The sequence below is a fragment of the Copadichromis virginalis genome, linkage group LG23 (genome assembly GCF_057382275.1).
Source record: "Copadichromis virginalis isolate Kocher_CV1m ecotype Utaka linkage group LG23, C_Virginalis_male_GT1.1, whole genome shotgun sequence".
In the NCBI taxonomy this organism is placed as follows: Eukaryota; Metazoa; Chordata; class Actinopteri; order Cichliformes; family Cichlidae; genus Copadichromis; species Copadichromis virginalis.
This window is the reverse complement of record NC_140639.1, coordinates 27,614,796-27,638,811: the sequence shown is the minus strand read 5'-3', so window position 1 is coordinate 27,638,811 and position 24,016 is coordinate 27,614,796.

The following is a 24,016-nucleotide window of genomic DNA, read 5'->3' as shown; positions in this document are numbered from 1 at the left end:
CACCCCGCTGCTTCGAAGGGCTCCTTCCTTAAAGCAGCGCAGAGCCACGCTTTCCTCAGGTATGGCGCGGGATCCCCTCAGACGGAATTAAGGCGGCGAACGGGAGGAACAGGTCATGAATGCACTTATCTCATTTGTCTGACAGGTTTAAACGTTTATTAAAGGCCTCAGCCCTAATTCCCTCAAGCAGGTGTAAGCTTCCGTTGAGGTGTGAATTATATCCAATCGAGCAGATACGCTCATAATATGATGAACGCCAGCTAAGCTTTTCCAGGTGGAAATTGAATAACTCATGGTTTCTGGGCGTAATCCATCCGTACATTGTCAAAGACAAATAGAAGAGGGAGCATCGTTTCCAGTGTCTTTGTGCAACACTCGCCACAGCGAGTGTATTAACAGCATTACACGCCTCTTGAATTACACAAATAAAAGTGCGGGGAATCTAAACTCTGCCTGGTTTTCTTTGTAATCAAATCCCTTGAAAAGAGCTCTTCTGTTTGCACTTTGGAGGGAAAAAGAAAAAAAACTCACACACACCCTCCCCAGCCTGGATTTAGCATTTAGATACACTGAAGGAGGTTTTTTTTTTGCCCTGGGTCACGTCATAAAAAGCCCACGGTGGATGGACAATGTTCACCGATGCAACAAACACAAATGGGTATTTGTTTTCCTTCAAGCATCATCTGCCACCTGGCTTTAGTTATGAATATAGCCGAAGAGAATTAATAGAAGCATTAAAGCATAAATCCCATTCACTTGATTCATTTATTAGTAAAAATCTCTTATAGGTTTGTTTACTATTTTGTTTGCTAAATTTCACTGTGATGGCCCTCGTTGATTTTTGTTCCTCCCAGACAGAAGCAAAAAAGTTTCACTATGAAAACACGAGCACAGCCGCAGTAGCCAGTACTGAAACGATGGTGTGTGTGTCAACATTATTTATATCCTGTCAGCACTTGTGCCCGTAGACAGTCTAAACTCAGTAGTAAAATGCCTTGTTTTGTCTCTGTGTTCACGCTCTCCCTGAGGTCACAGTCTTCGCTCTGGCTCCAAAAATTACGAAAAGCAGAAAGAAACAGCTGTGCAGAAATTTTTTTTATCCATCATCTACTATGATTTTATGCTCTTATTTTTACACTTTCACAACATCTCTGCTTCGGAGAGCTGAATGAGTAGAGATTGTTCTCCATGTTTGCCTCCAACTCTGCTCCGAGCTTCATTTTTGACTTACTATCCACAAAAATTAGAAAATAGGCTCATTTGTCCATTTATAATTAGCTGCATAATAGACCCATATTTGGGAGAGGTTGTGATACAGTGTTATAGGTCGTTTGTTGTTGTCTTTGAACTCTTTTAATAGATACCTGGGGGCTGTCTTAACAAGAATCAGCATCTGTTGTTCCCTCAAATGGCTAAGAGTATAATTATAAGTGTGCTCTTGTGGTCACACCAACAATGACTGCTGGCTCTCCAGAGCAAAGCTTGACGTTACCACGTAAATCCTTATGTCCTCTTTGGGATGCGGTCTGGTTGGATGGCTTGACATTCAAAGCCACTGTACCCACAGTGGATGTTAGCTCGCTATGATCCCAAGTGACAATGATACCTAAATCCTGTAAACATATGTTGTCATACCAATTGTTTTAGTAACACTTGTGTTTTTAGAGAGTACAAGTAAACAGCCTGTTTTCTCTTATAGGGCTGAACACTTGATGAGTATTTGGGAATGAATCCACCCAAACCAAGAGAGAAAACAAAAGTTTAACAGCATTTGACTGTGGCATGTCTTGATCTGTTGGGACATAGTCACCAAAGCATCACACATTGATAGTGTACTGTTTTAGGCCTCAGTTACACAGGCCTAAAGACCAGTTGGCAACCTCCAGTTGCTAGGAAAAAATGGGTATTCCCCACTGGGAAGTGGGTGTTGGAGGTTGCTGACTGTCATTTGGTGAAATTGGTTGCAAAGTGGTTACAAAAAACTCTGTGTGATCGTTTGTAGTTGCCTGTAGTTTTAATGCAAAATGACTTGTGTCTAAAAACTTGCCAAATAGTTTCTAAGTACCACTGAAACATTGAAAAGGTGTGTTGCAAACTGGAAACAGCAAACGTCACCTTCAAAATAAAAGCTATGGCTTACTGCAGCTGACAAAAGGTGCACCTTTTAATTTAAAGGTGAATGTTCTCCACTTCCTGTTTTAGTTGCACTCTTCACTGTTTCAGTACTGCTTAGTGTGTAGTTTATAACATAAAAGACGTGACATACGGTCTCTTAATGTCATGAAACTGTTTTCAGTTCATAAGTTTAAGCCCAGCTAATGTATATTTTACACAAATAAACTAGTTTGTGACCTGATGTGTGTGCAGCGTACCGCTGAACTGACGTGACTTGTGACCGCGTAACAAATGTTTAACTCCAGGGGGAAGTTCTGAGGAGTTTCCCCATCACTGTAGCTCCATTGTCATCGCGAGTTAAAAAAAGACAGAAAAACATGTTGGATGAATACAATCATGTGACCCAAAGTAATGACAACTGTGACCCATTTGCAGGATGATAATTAGCCATCCACAGCCACGGGGCGATGACCTCCAAGCAGAGACGAAAACAAACCCACCGATTTTAAAGCTCTCTTTGTCTGACATTGACACCGCGCCCGTTGACTTGTTCACATGCTTCAGTGTGAAATATTTAAATTTATTGTATAGTTTCCAGTATATGAGCTGAAATTACTCTTCCACGATGTCTGGCAAATTTCAAATTATCACACCAATCAGTCTCCATCAGCTGAATCGACCTTAAGGGCCCCTTTTGATCAGATTTACCATCATCACACTCTTGATACAATAAAACAACATGGGGAGAACACTGTGTACTTTCTGATTGCAACATCATTTCATCTCTCCTCCGGGCGACAGAAGATAAAGACTTCTGTCCTGCAGTTGTGTAATCTGTTTATGTTTCCATTAGATGTAAATGAGTTCTTCATAAAGTCACATGAACTATGAACTTATCAGGTTTTTAAATCACTTCAAAAAGAAGAAATCTACCCAGATAGTTAGAACCCTTAACAACCTTGACTTGCATCAAATGTGCAATCATGACATTGGAATTGTATTTTGATTGCAAGAGATTAGAAAAAGCAATTTATCTTGCCATTTGTATATCTTACAATAAAAAGTGTCACCTTTTTCATTTTTGACTCTTTTTTTATTTATATATGTTTGGGATTTTGGTGATGCGAGAGTTTTAAAGGGCCAGGATCTCTATATTGATTGTTTTTTATGTGGGTTGGCTGGTGACTTGTAGAGATGTCTGCCTTCTTCTTCAGTATAACTAAGTGGCACTTTAAACTTGTGGTGCTCAAAGCCATCATTCAACAACCCAAGGCCATTCTTTAGGGAGTTGTTTTAGAGTATTATCTAAATGTAATTACATTTCTGTAGTTACCAGGAAGAATCAACAGTCAAATCTGTTCTGGGTACTTTTGAGTGGCGTTATTTTTTACCCATTCATCCATTTTATTAATCACTTATCAAATTTGTGGTCAGGGTCTGGGACCGGAGCCTATCCAGCTGTGACTGAGTGAGAGGTGGGGTATACCCAGGACAGAGTGCAACAGCTTTGATGTTTTATGATGTTTGTATTACAACGTGCTGACTTCAGATTGTTATGGTGTCAGCGTGACTAGAGCGCCAAATTGCAAAAATAAAAAGTGTGTTGCACAACTCTCTCAATGCCCGTTCATATGATATATTACAGGCCAGCTTTTGTTTCATAAATTATTATCAGTGCCAGCTAGGGCTCTGCCAGATCAAATTGTTCGCAGTTATACTAGTATAAAGTTACTAAAAACAATGACATAAGCCTGGGCATGTCTGAGAGTGAGAGCTGCATATCTGATAAACTAAAAGAGTTCAACAGCTGCCAGTACATCACATTACTTTGCAAAGTATGAGCCACACTTGCCCCAGGATATAATTCATTTGACAGGGAGAACAAACACGGTCACAAAGCAGAAAAGGAGTGCTTTAAGTAACTGGTAAAGTTATAACTGGTGTGACATCCCAGGTAGAAAATATTTTTTCCCAGTAGCTCACTGGAAGAACGCTCTTCTTCATCTTGATAAATATCATTATCAAAAAGCTGCTTGACATGTTTTCGTGAGCACCTTCAGCCACTCTACATTAGTGAGCTTTTACATCCATGTATAATTATCAGGCCCCTGATGTCTGCTGACCAACGCTTGCTGGTGGTACATCAGTCCAAGCTAAGGAGACTTTTGAGGCTGGGGTTCCTAAGTTGCCGAACTTACTGTCATTGGACTAAAGATCTGCAGATACTAAAGTTTAAGACTCAGTTGTATCCAGTATTTTAATTGTTGCACTTATGCCTTTTCACGATTACTTGGAGAATTTTGTTCTTGAAAGGTGCTTACTTATGATTTTAAGCTTTTATTGCTTCAGTATCAGTAACAGTTCTCCTCAAACTGAGGTTACACACATTTCCCTCTGACCTGTAGTCATCTAGAGTGATTCAGTGCGACTTACCCAGCTTTGGAGGTGTTGCCTACCTTCCCAGAAATCCTCAAGCCCTACAGGAACTATTTCTTTTCTACCGAATGACACCCTTTAAATGAATCACTGGACAGAAAGAAGTGTCCACCTACCCCTGATGAGAAGTTTGCCTTAATATTTTGTTCCTACAGATGATATCTTCCAAACTGGGATGAATTAGGTCTTAAGGTGAGCTCTCTTTACTTAAAACACTCAAAATAATAGTTGACCTGAGCATACAGTATGAAAAGCTTCAATTCAGACACCCGTCACTTGCATAAACGCACTCAACCACCGAACCTCGAGTTGTGGGGGAAAATCTTGAAGTCTCGACTGAGAAGAGAGACAAGATTAGAAGCAGAAAACCTGGCGGCGTGGCGGTGAGCTCTAAGCGCCCCATCTCGGCTTCCTCCGCTGTCTGCACTGTAAGTCGGTTGAGCATCGCACCTACCAGGCAGATGGAAAAAATTCAAACACCGAGTGCCAAGATCTTTATGTGGATTCCCTACTTCCAAATAGCTTAGGATTATTCTCCGTCTAAGCTAATACCTGGTGAGGAAGTAAAGCCTGAAGGATGGGATTATTTAATATGGCATTTTTAATGTGTGACATGCTAATCACATCTCAGAACAGGAATACTTCAACCATTTAACTTTCGTCAAGGGAGGAGAGATGGTTGGTGGTGGTGGTTGCGGTGGTGGGGGGTAAGCCTCCAAAAGAGGACCCCCCCCCCCCCCCCCCCGTCTTCTTCTCTCCATCCACTAGCACCTCATGCCACAGTGTAAAAACCGCGATGACAATGACACATTGTCGTGCCTTAGAGGGGAAAAACAAGGGAGGGAGAACGACAGAGACAGAGTAACCTCAAGAACATGAGTGAGGGAAGTTTTTATTCTGACTGCTGTGGTGAAACAGGGCTGCCACGATGACGGCGACATCGACACGGGGAGTCTCTCCTAAGCATTACACATCAATCTGGGGCCTAGACCGCAGACAGAATTACTCCTCTGTGTACCGATAATGATTTCACAATCCTCGCATACCGGTGTCTGAATCTCCCGCGGATTTGCGGATAAAGCCGAGTTTCCTCCCAGATTCCGAAGTTTTAACAAGGTGAAGCAGACGAGACTCCGAGTTCGACCGCTCTGAGCCGGTGAGGAAACTTAATGCGCGTGTGCACGCTTGACAGGCAACTTCAGAGAACAGGAGCAGAAGAAGAGTGATTTGACAGGGAGGCAATGGGTGAGGAGGGTTCAGACGCACTTGTCTCTCTATCTCCGTCATCTGTCTGTGATCATTAATGGTTAAACATCTGAAGCGTTGCTATTATATGAGCATGGAAAGTTATTAAAGCACACACACACACACACACACACAGCCTGCCCTCGTGTCTTTTCTGTCTTTAAGGATCGCGCTCTGATAGCGGTGAGGAAATCAATGAAGGGCCTGAGAGCAGCCAGTCTGGCAGACTTGACACGCAACAGAGGAAGGTAAATTATTGGAACTTTAATTACTTTGATCCGTCATGCATTGTAGCATTGTGTCAGGGAAGTCAATGCCATGACAGACGCTGAACAAAGGCCAGCGCCGCATTTTCATAACATCTTCACTCCCTTTTCCTAATGCCTGATTAAAGCCAGGGTGTCGAGGACCAGAAGCCCCCAGCCCCCTGTTTTTTTTGTTGTTGTTTTTTTTCCTCCTGCCTCTATGCACTGATTTAGAAACTCATTTTGAAAGCTCTGTTTACTGAAGTCATTACTGAAGTCAGGGATTGAATGCTGGTCTATTATGGGCCTCTGCACCACGGCTTTACAAACAAGCACAATGCACCGTGCTATCGCCATTATCACATTGTTTGACCGTAATGTATCGCCTCTTCTTTTTTTTTCTCCCCCCCTCCTCACACCCATAAATATAAGTCCATATTTTCAGCTAAATTAAGAAGGATTTGCCTCCACAATGAAGCCTGTCCTTTTCTGAGTGGCCGCACAAGAAAACAATGACAAAAACCCCACAAAGTAAATGAGCAAGAGTGAGAAATTCCCCCCGTTTTTTTTAATCATCAAAGGGTGTACGAAATTACTCCTTTTTCCCCACTATTTCATGAATATTCCGCCACTTAGCGTTGGGATGAATCTGCAGGATTGTTCTCGCAGCTGATAAATGGCCGGCATGTGTGGTAATTTAGAAGTGCACATTAATCTCCAATCGTGGCTTAAGAAGGGAATAAATAGGAGGCAGGGAAAAAAAGGTAATTGATATCCAGCAAATGGGCAGACCTCCCAAAAAGTGTATGCAGATATAACTAAGGCGATCATGTGCGTTATTAATTGCACAAACTGCAAATTGTGCGAGCTGAACAGGAGAGGGAAAAGTGCTTTGTTTCAATTCGTCATTCATGCGTTAAGTACGATTAAGCAAAACTGTTGTTTGTGAGGAAAGTGAACGGAGTAGCTCAGAGAAACTGTCACCAAGAAAGGGATGCTGCTCTTTACTGGAGTCTTAATTCATTAGTGGATCAGGGATTTGCTAACTTCAGACCTAATCATCCCCCACTAATGGTTTATATTTCTGTCTCTCAGTGATTTGTATTGCATTGTATTCTGCAGTTGGGGGATAATCCCACACAATGTGACCAAACAGGCTTTGAGACACATTCTCACTTGGAAAGGACAGCGAGGACATTGACTGTCAGTTCTGGTAGTGTAATGGGCGCACAGTGATGCACTGCAGAAGGACAGTTGTGCATTTACGTCTGCTGACATGTACGCATGTATATATAAGCACTTTCTACATACAGAGAACTCCCTTAACCTTCCAGCTCTGGTTTGTCTCATCAGTTTCAAGTGAAATAATGCAGTCATTGCACAGTTAACACTTTCTTGAAGCCAGAGGTTACTGTATTTGGACAACAAGGCGAAGTTATCAGCTAACGCTAGTAAGCTTAATGAGCAAGGTGGCATACAGACCGTTAAGATGCCATCATTCAGGCATGCATATTCACTCAAAACTGGGCCAGTTGGTGGCAAAATTAACAGCTAAACAAAAATCAGTGTCAGAATAGTCTAAACATGTTCCCTAAATTACCCCCATACAGTGATAACAAAGGTGAATAGAGACCAAAACTGCTTTTTAAAAAAATGTTAATTTCTGGTATGAAGCTGGAGATTGACTCAATTTTGGAACTGGTCTCAAGTGGCCATTAGATGAGCTGCATTTTCCCTCACATGATATTCCTTATACTATTTTCAAGGAGAAGATGCAGTCACAGTAATGTCGATCTGGCGAGAAGGGCAGGTAGGGCTGTTCAATATAACGATATTGTAACGTTCACAAGAACCAGACGGTTGGGGTCTCAGTTTGTCCGTTTATTCGGCACATAAGCCAGCGGGTTGTTAACTCAGGGGGAAGCGCTCTCGAACTACACCTCTCTTCAGCCTGGCACACACACAGAACAACCAGGTCCCCCCACCCCTTCCTGTACACCACCCTCACTACTTCCTGCAGCCCAACCAAACATGAATCTTAAAGGAACAACAACAGTGTGCAGAGAAAACCAACATGTCACTGTCCAGTAACACTTAACCATCGTTACAATATATATCGGATGACGATATAAAAACGTCTATAGTTTCATCGTTTGTATTGTTTGTTTTGTGGTGTCGCAAAATAAACTGTTTACGGCAATATTTTTTCATGGTTTTGATGGTCACTGTAGTGGCTATATTAATGTCTTAAAGTTCTCTCTTTCTCTTATATTTAATATAACCACACTACAGACAGAGAAGCGCCTGTTTTTATGCCTTGTCGTTTGCCGTTTGCAACAACAATGGTAAAACCATTGCGTGTCCGCTTGTTTATTTTCCACATAAACCTTTCACAATAAAGCTCAAGATCCCGTTGAAACTTTTCAAAATAAACTGAATCACGTGAAAGAGTATGCAGAGTGTTTACGGATGAGAAGCAAAAAGAGCCGCCAGGTGCTAAAAATAAACCTGAGACTCAAACGTTAGAACAGGCTTTTCCCCACAGCACACTGTGTAATAAATACTCACAAAGAAAATGGCGGCCGTTACAACTTATGTCTAAAAATGTATAGTTTCATGCATCAGTTAAAACACTCGACTCCATGTACACGACGCCCAGCTGGAAACATTTCACGCAAGTGGAGCTGCCCGAGATTCACAGAATTTACAGAAAATGTTACATTTTTGTGATTTATATCGTTATCAGGACGATATATGTCTTATATGTGAGATTTTGGTCATATCGCACAGCACTAAGGGCAGGTGTGTCCAAATGCAAACAAATCACGTACTTTCTACTGAACGCTGTCCCTTGAAACCTTCAAAAACTTACAGTGGAAGTCTTTGTTGACAGACTGACCGTGGTGCAGAGAAGACACTGGAGCTGAACCGATATAAGATTTTTAAGAGCGATATTGATATTTGGTGATTGAAAAATCCAATATATGAAAAAAAAAATTTTTCTTACACACACACACACACACACACACACACACACACACACAAATATATTTCTAAGATATTTCTTTTACATGCACTTCTTTATGATAATATGACATTACAGTATAAAAATAATCTTGTTTTATTGTCACAAGTTGTAGATTGCTCCTTTAAGCTCTACCTGACTCTGCTGGATCAACTGATTGCTGTTTGTGACGTTTCAAATACGTGTTTCCATCTGCTGTATCAGTTATCAGCCACATATAGAGTAGACGATGATGTATTCTCAGATGTTTAGAAGTTGTCTTTCACACACTCTCCAGTCCAGCTGACTGCCTTATGCCATGGCACATCCCGTTCTGTGTGCAAACTTTCGCATTTCTACAAAGATAAACAGGCTGACATGTAAATTTGCACAAGTCTCATCTTGAAAGCGAAGCAGTCCGTCCCTGTTAAGAAAGTTTTGAACCCAAACATGTTCTCCTAGTGTGAAGTGAACATTAGCTCTCAATGCAAAACTTCAAATGTTAAGACCCTCAAAAAGAGGGGAGAAAAAAATCATACTTCTCTCTTAATTTGTATTGATGGCCTAGAAGAAACCAGCATGCTTTGCAGTTCTGTAAGGGGGAAGATGTTTAAGTGGAGATTAATTCAAATTTCTGCTTGCTCAGTACTTGTAAAACTAAAGCAATTTATATTCCTTCTCTTAACGATCCTCCCTTTCTCTGATTGCGGTAATGTAATCTAATTGTAATTATGATACTATCTGAATCATGCAGACCTTAACATGATTGGAGCTACTCATTGCATTAAAAACTAATTTTTGAATAATGATGAAAGGAGCAGTGGAAAATGTGGAAGTATTACATTTTTTCTTTATCTCTGTTTTGTAGGGGGATCTTGTTCTTCTCCCCCCCCTCTCACCTCACCTCCCCTCCCTCCCTGCCATCCGCCTACAGTCATGGTTCCGGTATAAATGACAAGGAGTGGATCCGAAGAGTAGTGGGAGGAGGTGAGGAGGGGTGGGGGGTAGAGAAGGCTGGATGGGAAATGGACCACCCCAATTAAACCTATCAGGCTCATCAGTGGCTGCGGGATAGCGGCGTACCGCTGCGAACAAGTTCACTGTCGTCCCACGAGGTTTCGCTTATCGCACCAGAGCGCCTCCTATGCCATGCATCACCCCCACCAACCCAGCACCCCGTTCACCTCACCCAAGGGCGGGGGGAAGGCTTCTCGAGCTGGGAGAATAAGAGTGGAGTAAAACAGCTGTAGAAACCGTGGAAGCAGGCTCAGTGGTACAGTTACAATGTAGTTGGGTAAAAATGAAAGGAAGGTGGAAAGAAATGGAAATGAATGAGGGAATAAAGGTTTATGCTTTTCAAAATGATTTGGAGTCACAGCCCAGGGGATATCTTATACTTTGGAGAAAGTGAAGAAGTTGTAAGCAGAGTTACTGTAAAATTGATTGCACCGTTATATCAAGCAGCCTACGAAGACAACAGTGTCCAATCTTGGTACATCACCTGATTACAGTTCATCTCAATACCAAACCACAGAATCTTATTGGCAGGGTTTGGGTTTTATGTTGCTTTACTTTTTCTACAGTTTCTGCTACTTGTCCAAGTTGCTTTGCAACCCAACTCGACCCCAGCTTATTCTCTTTGCTTAATTTAGCTCATGTCTGTTATTCTGATGGCTGCTGTGTTCTGTTGCTGCTTTGAAGCCAGAATGGAGACATATAACTATCATTCTTCTTATTCTTAAAGATAGAAAGTTATTGTAAAGCCACATTTTGGGAAAACATTGGAGACTGCAGCACAACCAATGTGATTGCAACTGTGTGTGCAATAGGGCTGCCGCGATTAGTCGACTAGTCACGATTACGTCGACTATCAAAATCGTCGACGACTAATTTAATAGTCGACGCGTTGTTTGAAGCTTTGTAAGATCCCAAAAGACGCAGGAATAAGTAGCAGGATTTAAGAGTGTAATAACGGACTGAAACAGAAGATGGCAGCACTGCATGTACAAGGATGCCAGCTGCCATTAAACCCAAAAGAAGAAGTAGCTCTGTCCCAGAATTCATAGCGCGGCCCAGCTCAGTTTCCAACAATGGCGGCAGCTAGTTAGTTTTAATATTACTCTTATTATTCTTTCTGGGTCACAAAATAAACGTTTAACATATTTTCAGGTGAGAATGTAACTGTGTAAACCTCAAATATCTGCTCAGTTTATCAAGACATCACATATTTTCAAAACTGCTCCGATGTTTTCAGAGACGTCTGTTACCCACTAGCTTGATAGCTAGCCGAGGGCAAGGCTCACTAGAGCCCGTGAGAACACCGGACTCCCGGCAAATCGTTTTCAAACCCACTGCCATCTTTCGCTACTCAGGTTAAACATATATAAGTCACTTGGATAACTTAAAATGTTATTGTTTGGCTTTTTTTTAGTATTTTATTTATTCCTGAGTAAATCGGTTTGGCTGAGATTAAAGTTATAGTTTTTACACAGCTGAATAAACGTCAAGCAGACAACTGATTATCAGAAGTGTGAGATGCTCGAGAATATACTCCGGTGTCCTGTTATATTTTAGATAGCAAGGAGCAGACGGCTGAGTTTATTAAACTTCACCTAAACAATCTGCAAATTTCATTAAAATTTAATAAACTATCATCTTGTCTTTATTTTTAGTTAGCACATACCTTAAACACTTAAAGCTGTAAGCTAATGATAGTTATATAAGAGCAGATGCTGCTGGTTGATCCAATTGATGCATGATCTGATTAGTCGACTAATCGCAAAAATAATCGGTGACTAGTCGAAAATCAAAATAATCATTTGTGGCAGCCCTAGTGTGCAATGAAATTGTGATTTTGTTACATTTGAAATTGTTGCTTTGAAGATGAGGATCAGGTCTGGCACCACATGCAGTCAGTTGCTGTCTTAAAAGCAACTTTGGTTTATCGACAGCGATAAAATTGCAGTAAAATGGAGTCAGTCTGTTATCAGTTTGAAACTGAATGGAATCAAATTGCAGTCTGTTGCTATCTGCATTTACAGAAATTCACATGAACTACTTACATTCAGAGTCCAGCCAGAACCATTTAACTACAAAATAACATAAGCACTCTGCAACCTGGCTGTTATATAAGAATATTGTGAAAGTGAAAACTCCAAGTCAGCCTCCAGATATAATCACCAAACATATTATTCCTCGGTAGTGGAGTTTGTCACCTACTAAAAGTTTAATGCAATCAATTCAAGTACCATAATCTAATGGGGAGTTTTATTTCAGGGTCAGTGACACACAGCAGTGTTGGTTGTATTGGCCACATTTGGAGTGAAAGGCTGCAGAATATGTGCTGATGGAAGCCTAGCAGCACTTTGGCCCTGCTTTTAAGGACTAAAGGGATAAGGAAGGTACTGCACCTGCAAGCTAACTGTAAACTGCCGGGTTAAGGATCATTTTTATCAGAATATGACTCTTGTCCAATCTCATTTGAAGGGCCAAAACACCGTGAGTGTGGACTGCGAGCCTATTCACAGCGGTTAAAAGCAGGCACGAGGCAGAGGTGTGAGAGCAGCGAAGACGGAGGGGAGGACAGATAACCCGACAGCTTTCACACTCCTGAAGGTAAAGCATTTTAGTGTATGAAATGAGGTGGTAATGCAGAGGTGGCTGGCCGGGTGGACGGGACTAATGGGCATCGAGACAGTGTGAAAGCCTCTGTAGCAGAGAGACTCTCCTAAAATCATGCAGGGGAAGAAAATTTACCTGCAACTTTACACTTCTTATAACAGGTAGCACCGATGCTTGTGGAACAAATTTTCTCGTGGGGGAAAAACTCGAAATCGGGAAAATGCAGCCAGGCTTGCGAGATTTATAAATGGCGTCGTGAAAGGTCAGGAAATTTACTCCACACATAAGTGGTCACGTAAGGGAACATCCAGAAATGAGAGAATGGCAGTAAAATCTTAACTGAGGTGAAGGCATGAAGTGGCAAATACATCATCACAGAATATATTTTCTTCCTTTCAGCGCGCAGCAATTTTAGAGGTAAGTATTCAGAGATATAGAATATTTAATTAAATCTGTTCTTTGTGCCTTTTCATAAATTGATGTAACAAACATATAGACACTAATCAACGATCTGCTCAATAAAAATAAAACAATTTCGACTCAAATTGTGTGGGTATATTCCACCTTTGACACACTGGACAAGATCAAGCTAACATTTCTTATATATTGAAAAGTAATATTATCTCATGATTACCAATCTAAATGCAAATATTGTTCCAAAGTCATTTAAATTTGGTGTTTTCACTTGTTTTTTCCTTAATGATTTTAAGCTATCTCTTCTTTTTGCTCACATATTGACCAGGATAGATATGTGTACTCATTTCAATTAATAATTAGAATTTTAGTTTTCTAAGTAAAATCCACAAAGGCTCTTGATGTTTAACAATAAGAATAAAAACATGTTTTTGGGAAGATTATTGTTACACTAATTAAAAGTGTCTGAAACAGGTCTGGCTTTTAATCAACACACCGAGTGTCAGTGGGATCACCTGTATAAATAAAAGATAATTTTTTAAAAATACAAAAAGTAAAAAAGAAATACAAAAAGTAATTCAGTTACATATACTTCAATTTTATTTATATAGCAGCAAATCACAACAACAGTCACCTGAAGGTGCTTTATATTGTAAAGTGCAAACCCCAACAACTAGACAACCGCCTCGCACTTTGGCAACAGTGGGAAAGAAAAACTCCCTTTTAACGGGAAGAAACTTCTGGCAGAACAAAGACACGCTTTGAAAGAGAGAGAGAGAGAGATTAATAATAACTTATTATACTTAGCTATTATAAGGTAATATAACCAAATCCTTATTTTAGTACTCTTATTATTAGATGTTTGGCCTTGATTCTTGTGGCTATGTGATGCGGTTTCTGGTGTTTGTGTGCTTAAACGCACTGTAAAGGTTTAGCAACGGAGTGGCCACTCTGACTGAGACCCTTGTGGTGATCAATAACTCCTGGTTGTTGTTGTCGTTGTTCAGGGTTCCTGTAACTGTGCGGTGTATGGGGCACATTGATGTGAAAAAAGCTGGCATCTCTGTGTCTTAATAGTTTATTAGGGTTAAGGTTAGATGTTAAATATTGTTAACATGTACTCTTAGTTTTCTAAGAGAAAACCTAGTCCTTTCCTAGTGACATTTTTGTGAGTTTACCTATTTGTTATAATAGTGTTTAATTTAACTTCAAATTAGGTCAGTGTTCCTTTTTCTTGACTGCCTCATGTAATACACAATGAACACCCCACAGTTCACCCCTCTAAAGCTGAAATTAGTTTCATCTAAAAAATTAGGCATTTTTTAGATGAAACTATTTTATTTTAACTAAGCTACTTCAGGCCCCAGTCACACTGGCCGGGAGACAGTTCACCCAGGACCAGTTTGTGGGTGTTTGCTGGGTGCACTGAAAACCTCCTTGTAACTGGTTTGGTAGCAGATTATCGTGATTTCCTGTAATTTGAATGAAAGTTGCAGATTTGTTTGTAAAGACTCACTGATTGCTCTGTGAGCTGCTGTGAAAAGTGCAAAGTGGAAGTGGAAATAGAGAACTTTGTGTTCAAAGTAAATGTTGGTCCTTATCGATTCGACAATTGCATTTAATGAGGCCCAACATTTACTTTGAACGGCCTCCATTGCATGTTCTGCAGTTTCAGTAGCATTTTGGTGAGCATTTTGTGAGTATCTGTAGATAAATTAGCTTCGTCTATGTGAACTATGGGCGACCGCATCAACCAGCTGACAACCAAAGCATTCTGTTCTGTGTACAGCACCCTCTTTGTGACCTACTTTAACCTGTCAGGGAATACACATATTCCTCTGGTGACCAGAGGTTGCCATGGGATGGCTGACTAGTTTCTAGATCTGTTGATTGAGGCCTTAGAAGTTCATCTTTCCTCTGGAAGTTTTTCAGGTAAATCTGACATACTGTGGGTGCTGTGAGGTAAAATAATATTAAAATATTAATAGTAAAAAAATATTTCTTTTTTTTAATTTGAAAAATTGAGAGGGAATCACTTCTCTGTAAAACTTCAATCAGCTTGAAGTGTAAATTGCAGCTCTGTGGAAATTCAGACTACATTTCTCTCTTTTGCTTCCATCGATATTATCACGCTACCTCAGAGTATGATCAGGAGTTCATTAATATCCTCATGTCATAAACAATGTGAGGCAAGTAAATAAATAAAGCTAATCTGACAGGATGCTATAAATGTCACCATGCATCACCTGAGTGACACCTGACTCGCAGCCATGGCCATGAACACAGTCGCGACTCTCTCTGCCAACTGTCTTTATCATCGCTGAGGGACATGTGACTCTGCCCCATTTTTTATCGCCCCTGCAACCCTGAAAATCCATCTGTGCATATATTTTTTTTCTTTCAAATAGCGCGCAGCCACACTCAGTTCGCTCAGCCATGGCAAACGCACAGATCTCCAGATATCCCCCTTCTCCTGATGCCCTGCTTCGCCTGCTCTGCGCCACCTGGGTGCAGCTCCAGTGGCTCCGAGGCGAAGATGTGCAAGACGTGTGCGTCTGAGTTTGTCTGCTGAGGGCATGAGCCATGTTTTCAGAGGAAGATGAAAGGACTTGAAGCAGGCACGTAGACCTTCCTGTGTTTCGTATCAGTACAAAACCTTCAAACTGTCACCTTATAAGCAAACGGCAGAATTAATGAGGGGAAAATCCAAGAGCATTTAGCTCATTTCAAGCTAATTTTAGTGCTGTGGTTGTTTTGATATCAGATTCTGTCATATTTTGCTTTCTTTCCAGTTTATGTTTGGAAAAATGTCTGTTAAAGGGCAGGAAGTAGATAAACGGCAACTATTTTAATCCAATTTACCCATTCGGAGAAACATTTAGAGTAAGCCTAATCAATATGGAAATTAATCTGAACTAAAGATACAAAGTTTTTCTTCAATTCAAAGTTGAGCCGTTTTCGTCATGCCTTCTTAGCTAAAAGGTCATGTTTATTTATCACTTCCCAGGTAAAAACAACTTAATACACCCTGACTGTTTTTGTAGTCGCTGCCTAATTTAGCTCCTGCAGAGCAGCGATAATCCCGCAATGCCTCGGAGGAGGGAAAAAAAGCCTTTGAAGTGACCAGTCTAAAGGTCCCATTACACAGCTATTGGAGGTGTGTCATCATGCCCTTAACATATGGACCTTAACATAATCTCCTGTCACCGTGAAGGAGCTTCTGCTCTGTGAATTCAGACAGCGGTGCCTGAGCTGTAGGTGTAATTTACTGATGATACCAATCTGAGCTCATTGTACTTCCTTAAGTACCCGGGAATTAGTTTCTGAGGAGCTGTGGAGGGAGGTTTTTATTCAGCGTGGAAGGGTCACAGGAGAGCCCGAGCCTTGATGAGACAGGATGATCAGGTTCCGTCTCTCTTAAGTCTCAAGGGTTTCCTCTCTTCTCAGTATTAAAGACTCCCTGATTGGACTCTGGACGCCCTGCAGATGTTACCAGCTGGCATAAAAAAAAAACTAAAAAAAAAAAAAAACTGGGGGAAGTCACGTGAGCTCTCATCGTGCTAGCTGCTTTGAAAAACGCTAATAAACGTGGGCTCACACATACACACGATTACATATATTCAGGCAGAGAGAGAGAGGGAAAGCTGCATAAGGGATCGACCCAATTACAGAATGATTAAAAGAAATCTAAACTTCGCTTTGCTTGAAAAACACAATGTTTGCAAAATATGTGTGTGTGTGTGTGTATGTAGGGGGGGTGGTCTTGAAGAAACATGTTTGTACTTTCTTTTGGCAGGAATGATAGCGAGGGAATGAAAACAATTAAAAGTGAGTTTGGAGGTCCCTTGAGTCAATTAATTTCACTCTGGCGGAGCAAGTCAGGAGGCCACGCAGGAGGAGAGGTGGGATTGAAAGGAGGAAAAAAAAACAAGAAAAACCAACTCTTTCTCTTCCTCAAACATGTCAGAAACCTTTGCCCCCTCCGGCTCCAGGAGTTTCCCTAGGTGTCTCTTACACCGCTGCCACCTCGTGATTGGCTGAGTCCTTCAGCTGGCTGTCAACCGCCTCCCTTAAGGGAACCTGGCAGATCTGGAGGAGAAGAAAAAACACAGAGAGCAAGGAGAAGGGGGGGTGGGAGAGAAAGAAGAAATCAATTTTAAGCTCACATGCCCCACTGGGTGCCAAAGCTACTTCGGGGATACTGAAGGATGCCTGAGTTGACAGGATTTGACTTCCAGAGGTAGAGAGGTGACAAACTCTATCACGGGTGGAGGGCAGCGCCGAGGCCTGCGGGGGCTAACCTGTTCCCAGGGATGGCTGACCCGCCGGCGTCGTCGTATTGAACCTATCTATCTCTCAACACCGCCATAGGTACCGCTGGGGAGTCTGAACAGGAAGTAGGGGCGAGGAGGGGAGGTGAAGAAAGTTGTTACTGGAAAGGGAGACGATAGCGCGGTGAGGAGGGAGGGGTGGAAAAGGGAGAAAGAAAGAAAAAAAAGGAAAAAAGTGGCAGAATTCAGGGGTGTAAATGATGAATTACTTTTCATCAAGTGAAGGGAAACATACTCCGGAACAATCCAGAAAACGGAGCAGGGAGACTCTGACCTCGTGCTTCAGAGCAGCCAATATCTTCATTCAAGAAGACAACCATGAAATTACACAGAAAATGGGATTGTCATGAGCGGGCCCTTGAAAATCTTGGTGTACAGTCATTATGGTGCTGGAAAGAGCCTTCATCCACACATCATACCCTGTAAGAAAAGGGAAACAGGGTGTGTATCCGCAGGGACAGCTGCTAGAAATGAGAGGGTCGGGGTTAGTTTAATGAAAACTCTGCATTTCCCAAAATATTCTACACGCGCTGAGCCCGGCGTTAAGTCCACGCCGAAACACGTCGTCTTGTAAACGGCCTTGTATTACATTTGTCCACGTGCATCCTCGGAGGAGCGTTAACAAACGCTGGCACGGCGGTGTAATTAAAGGGAGACGGTTGTTTCTCTCGCGTATGAGAAATTAGACGCACACACACACACACACACACACACACAAAAAAAGGTTTTCATGAGCAGATGTGCGCACGGCGAACACAGCGTCTAATGAGCAATCAAATAATAATTAGGAAAACCAAACGCGGAGGAGAAAGAGCGAGGCTTTGAATACAAGATGTTCAGGTTGGCCTCTGAAATAAGTCGGAAGGAAGTTTTTTTCACTGACTTACTCCGAGGTACGCTGGGTGGAATATACTCATATTTCAGTCTATGTAATTAAAAGTCCCAATGCATTCGACTCTTCATCTGCATACATTTAAAAGAAAATCAGCAGGCATGAGAAGGTGTTTTTGAGAGGCAAAGGGAAGGAAAAAGACCAGAAAGACTCTAATAATCTGGTCAGACAGGCCTGTAACTTCTCTTCGTTTACAATCAGCTTTGCAGTGTTGAGGTCACCATCCGTCACGTCACAGCAAGGAGTCTGTTCGCTGTCACAGATCCTGGAAAATGTCATATAGGATCCTCGAGCCAGAATAAGGGAGGCTTCTGTCTATCTGCATCTTAGGGCTCACGTAATTAGCCGCCAGTGTCTTTTTTAAGTCTTAAGTTTCAGCGTGAGCATTAAACTGTTATTAAGAAAGTGCACGTTGGTAATCAGAGTGTCCTCATGGTAGGAAGAACAGTGTAGAAACACACACAGTGGGATATCTCCCAGTGACCTCAGGGTTGTTCTGGCCTGACAGACCTCTACCCCTGGCCTATACACTCACCACATGCACGCTCTCTCCACATCCTTCAGATTGGGATGACTATCTGCGTGTCTACATGTAACATACAGAATGTACAAACTGTCAGCAGAGAGGTGTAGGTGCTAAATGTCTGTCAGTGACCAAGTCAGCCAAGAAAGTTAGCTTAAAAACACCCACACTGTTTGTATTGGAGCTTATGTTACAGTCATACAAGGGGGAACAGAGGTTGGAGACTGTGGCACAAGCAAAATTATTGTGAATGTGAAGTTCTGAGCTTGGCACCTGCAAGGCACCAGTATACCCGATACCTGTTTTCAAACTGTTCCAACAGCTTCCTTTGAATATTTGTGTACCTCTGAGTTTCTGTAGTGGAAAATCATTAAAAACCGGCTGAAGCAAGACCCAAACAGTGACTCGCGCCAACAGATATGACATCATTTTCAGTGTGAGCATAAAAACGGCATCAGTGTGAACAGACACACAGCACCACACAGCAGACCTGCTTTTATATAGGAATATAATCAGAATAAAACCAGTTGAGTTGAGTCAGTTATGGCAAAGAGATGTGTTGACGATGCATACCAACAGGCACAGATTGACTCAGGTTGACTGGCGAGTTTTAGCTCACTGGTTGAGCAGACGGGCATCCTTACACCAACCTGAGGCCCTTTGCTGCATGTCTTCTCTGCTCTTCAGTGCTAAACGGTCAAATAAAGGCCAGAAAATTCATTTTAAAAACAAAGAGAGTGAAATTTGTGCTTCATATGTGCATTTGCTCTTATTATGAGTATAATAAATTAGCTAAAAAGTCCCAAAATAACACAGCATTCAATTTTTTTTAAATAAAAGACAACCAGTGATATCACTGAAGTGAATTATTTTATAAATCCTGATATGGTGACATCCCGGTTTAGTGTAAGTGGCCTGGGATGGACTGTTTCTGTCTAATCTCAAGCCCTCGCTGGATGTGGTGTGTGTGTTTTTTAAAAGCGCAGCCCGATGCTGCACATGCACAGCGTTATTAAAGAGCCGTGTACGGGTGGAATTATATCTGAATATTAATTTAAGGCTCACGCCTATGCGTGCGTGAGGAGCTGCAGTATCACAGTCCACTGGAAACAGAAGTTTGATAGGTCACCGCTGAAGAAGCAGATGCGACCAGCGCGCTTTAACACAAAGCAAATGGAGCAAGGCATCCGTCTCTCACGGCGACTCCTGCCCGCTGCTGCAGAATTCATCCGCAAGCTCGGCTACACAATCATATTTCCTCTGCAAATTGTATTTATTCATTAGAAGCTCCCCGCATTGGTAAATATGCAGTTTCAAAAGATTTTCACTCTCAAAAATCTAATATGTCTCAGAACAGAGATTCAGTCAAATTTAAATATACATGACAAATTCAGGACTGGCAGCTTCAATAAGGAACAGAATCGTCAGTGTCAGCCATTATCATCTCAATCATGAATTATAAAAGGGCCCAAAAAAGGCCCGAGGACAGTGCGAGATAGATGGCAGGCAGTTTGGATATCACACATACAATTAGAACAAGAGATGCACTGTTTCCAGTCTGAATGTGGTTTTTCACTGAAGTAAGAAGAAGGGGGGCAAAGTTTTAGGAGAATCCTGTTTACTATAGAAAAGTGGAAACTTGGGGGGAGGTTGTGTGAATGTGTGTGTATGAGGAGAGGGAGGATGGGGGTGGTGGTTGGGGGGGGTAAGAGTGGGAGGTTATCTCCAAATTCTTTTCCCCGAATGCCACGCCGGCATAGTCTCAAAGCAGAGTTAACAAGAGGAAGAAAAAAATGGGAGTCGGTGGCGGAGAAGCGACGCGTCCGCGGAAAGTATTTTGAAGGATCTGTAATTTTCAAAGTGCTCTGCATTTAAATGTCCCTTTTATTCCTAAACAGCCTTAAGACACTTTTCAAACTGCTCGATTCACATAATGAGATGGGGCCGACAGATGACTCTCTCGCTGTGCCACGCAGCCATTAGAAAAGAGGTCATTCTCTTTGCAGAATGGCTACTGTTCTCACTTGTCATTAATTTGCCACTTCAAAGCGGCGCGAGCATGTGACACCGCCGACAAATGAAATAAGTTACACTTATCTCAAACGGCCACCATTACGGCGGGCAAACTTTTCAACTCCAATCACGCTCACTTTTTAACAGTCTTTTCAAAGTGCGCTTATGTTCTCCAGTTTGAGATGTCGGGGTGGGCAGTGGGGTGGGGAAAGACGCTAGGGGAATCAAAAACTGGTGTCATATTTTCTCCCGAGTCTCCGCAGGATGGGGCGCGTGAGTGGGTAAATCGCCCCTATTTTTGTTTCTTGGCAACTTCTTGAAAGTTGGACATAAAACGTGGTGACAATACTTGTTTAGATCTGAGAGATTTTAGGTGTTGGGACTACGAATGGTTAAAAACAATGACTTAAAGTGGGATGCACAAGGGCGGTTTTGCTCAGAAACTGATTAACAGAGTCAAGAGACGGTCCGTTTTTGCAGCAGAGCCCACAGTAGCACCTCTGTAGCGCAGCTTATGCTGCACTTTGCCTCACTTTATTTTATTGTCCCTTCAGGGGAAACTCGCCTCGCAGCAGCCATTAAAAATACAACAGAAGACGTGCTTCAAACATCTTATAGGAAGACATGAAGCTGCCTCATTACACACTGATTAAAAAGAATTTATGACTTTATTTTCCACATCATATTTTTTGCAATGTGTGTCACCAGGAGTGCACATGTAATAATTGAATAATTGCTGTGTGTTCAACCTACGAGGGGGGGGGGGGGGGGGGGGGGGGGGCGTCTACTGATACTTCAAGGCATTTATTAAATAAATCAATTAAATTTTTTAACTGTGAGACACCATTTGAGGAAAGAGCGTCAGCTCACTTCACTGGATGCTCAGTGCGTGCAGAACAATGCCTTTCTGTCTGTCTTTAATGGCAGCCTATCGGAATCCCCTCCCCTCGTCTTTACACATAGCTTTTTGTCAGCGGACCGCTGCATCGCCAAGGCCCAACTTTCAATCCCGCCAAGGTTTCCTCTTTCCTCTCTCCCTGAGTTGTTTGAAATGCTACCAAAGAGTTGGCGTCTTCATCAAAGAGGTAAACTTTAAAGGGTTCCACCTTTGCCGTTGCCCCCCCCCCCTTTCTTCCTTTTATCTGGCAGGGGTTTGGCAGTCGAAGGTAAATAAGTGTGAAATGGGACATGTGTTTTCCATCCTTTTCCCTTTGTCACACATGTTCTCCTCTCTGATTAACATTCCACCTACTCCAGGTCCCCTTTTCTTGGCGAATCTGCGGGCCTCGCGCAGGTTGGCCTGCCAAAACACTCCCTGGCCACCTGGAATTACAGAGATTTCAAAGCCTACACTTCCTGTCCATCTGAAATCCATTGAGCCTATCACAAGACCCCCCCCCCCCCGCCCGCTGCCTGAGTGTAGGATGACAAGATTCTGGCGTTTGTGTTTATTCTGGAGGACCTGGCTCTTTTTTGATCGACTGTTTATTGGTCTTCGTTAGACAGTGGTAATTATTTGAATAATAAGCCAACAAAGATGAATCCTCCCTGAGTTCAAAGCTTCAGCTCTGATCGGTGCCAGCGGCAAAGTCTTGAGAACATCATGAGACACGGGAGGGGAGGTTTTTTCTTCAAATTACCCAATTCTTCAGTCACATGATAAACATTTCGAGTATTTTTTTTTCACTTCATCTAGAATAACTTATGATGGAGGAGCAGACAGCTGGAGATTTGCCCTCCAGTACCGAGCTGCCTCAGGGCCTGAAGTCCAAGAAATGTCAAAGCTCTTAAAGAAAAATAGTCTCTAAATGTTAGTCGTACCTGCATGTGTGTCAGTTATTTTGGCATGTCAGTCACAAAACTGGGACCATTTAATGGACATGACAGCACTCTCAGGTTGGTCGGATCATAGTACCCACCCAGGGTTGAGCAGAGGGCTATAAATTTCCATCCATCCAATAACTAATCAATGATCTGCGTGCAGCACTTTCATCGAAGCACATCACTTATTGAATAAAGGAAAAGAAAAGCAAATGCAGAAACCAGATGGAGCACACCTTCTAGGTTCTAAATGTGGTGGTGACATATGATCAGGGTGCAAATCACATGTAAAGTGTAACTTTAGTGTCAAATCCCTGTGTTGAGCCTGCTTCGTTGTGTTGGAGGTTGTTGTTTGCATACATGTTTGTGTGCTGTTATGTCTGCATTGCTTTCATATCATGAGAGAAACTGAGCTGATAAATCATGGACAAAAGTAACTTTTACTTTTATGTTTTAGAACTGATTACCATTAAAACCAGCATGTCAACACTGACAGAATACAAGCTTATTGTATCAGCATTATGAGCTAGCTGGATACAGTTACACCCATAATTCATGGTACTGCATTAAATCTGCATCACCAGCTGTGTAGGTATATTTGGTAGCAATATGCAGTATAGACGCATTATACTGATTAGCTCAAAATTAAGTGTAATATGTAGAGTATAGCTTGCACCTCAAGCACACGTGGGTAAAAATTGGCTATTTATGGCTTGTGCTAGCTTGTGCCACCAGTATGTATACATATGCACTGTCAGGTTCTTTAATTAGACTACTATGATGGCTAGACATCTACTTATATCATAACATTTTTATTCATAAAAACAGTTAAAGCAAAGAGTAGGATAATAAGATAGGGTACCTAACTAAAGAGATGTAGATTTCTGTTTAAAAAGAGCAAAAATCTCTCGTGTTGATGATGAGCGTGGGTCAACTTAGGCCCAGCAGGCTGAAACCTGGTAGAGGACTTAATATTGGCTATACAATACAGCAATAAGAATTTCCAACTCTCAAATCCCACACAGAAAACAAAATTGCCTCCGAATAAACAAACTGGTGACGGACTCTGCGAATCGTCTGGCTCCAGCATCTTCATCCATCACTAAACCCTGAGCCCTCTGTGCTCAAAGAGCGCTTTGATTGCCATCTTTGGCACAGCCAAGTTGTCTGACACGAGGTAAAGTGACTACGCTCATGTAACAGCTTTCCAAATGTTTTCCATATGGCCAAAAACCCCACATCATTTGTGTTGTAAGTTTACCTGACAATTACCTCCAAGGCTTATATGAAAACTTACTGTACCATTGAAGCCGTTTGAAAGGGTTTCTATAGTTGACATAGCTGACTTTTCATACG